Here is a 560-nt window from a genome sequence, read left to right on the forward strand (position 1 = left end):
GTGGCTTAATGTGCCTAATGATGCACACCTGTTCAATGAATGAGCAGATGACCTGCACCAACATCACTAGCAAAAAAACTCACACACCATGCATCACTAGATGTAAGTGTGGTTTCTTAACAACAACTTTAACAAGTTTGTATATCCTAACAGATAAATTGTTTAATAAATAAACTGGTAAACGATAACTTAAGACTGTACCTCATTTTCCAGGCTGGTCTCATACACTGTACAGAAAGTAATGCACTGTAATTCGTGTACATCCCACAAAATCAATTTGTATGTAATCCACGTAATTGTGAAAGAGGAAGTATAAAGAGCAGCAAACGCCATATAGGAAGGATGTCGGGGTGAATAGATGGGTCAAAAAACACCAGACTCTCAACCAGGAGACTGGTGTTCATGTCCCGTGTGAAAGCAGAAGTCAACGTTATTTGTCACGTAACTTACGTATTTAAGTTACGCCACCTCTGGTGTTATTTTAACCCAAACTACTATCTTTACCTAAACCTAACTACGTAGTTTTGTTGACTAATTCTAACCAAGTAAATCTTTTCCTA

The sequence above is a fragment of the Sebastes fasciatus genome, chromosome 16 (assembly GCF_043250625.1).
Source record: "Sebastes fasciatus isolate fSebFas1 chromosome 16, fSebFas1.pri, whole genome shotgun sequence".
Taxonomy (NCBI): domain Eukaryota; kingdom Metazoa; phylum Chordata; class Actinopteri; order Perciformes; family Sebastidae; genus Sebastes; species Sebastes fasciatus.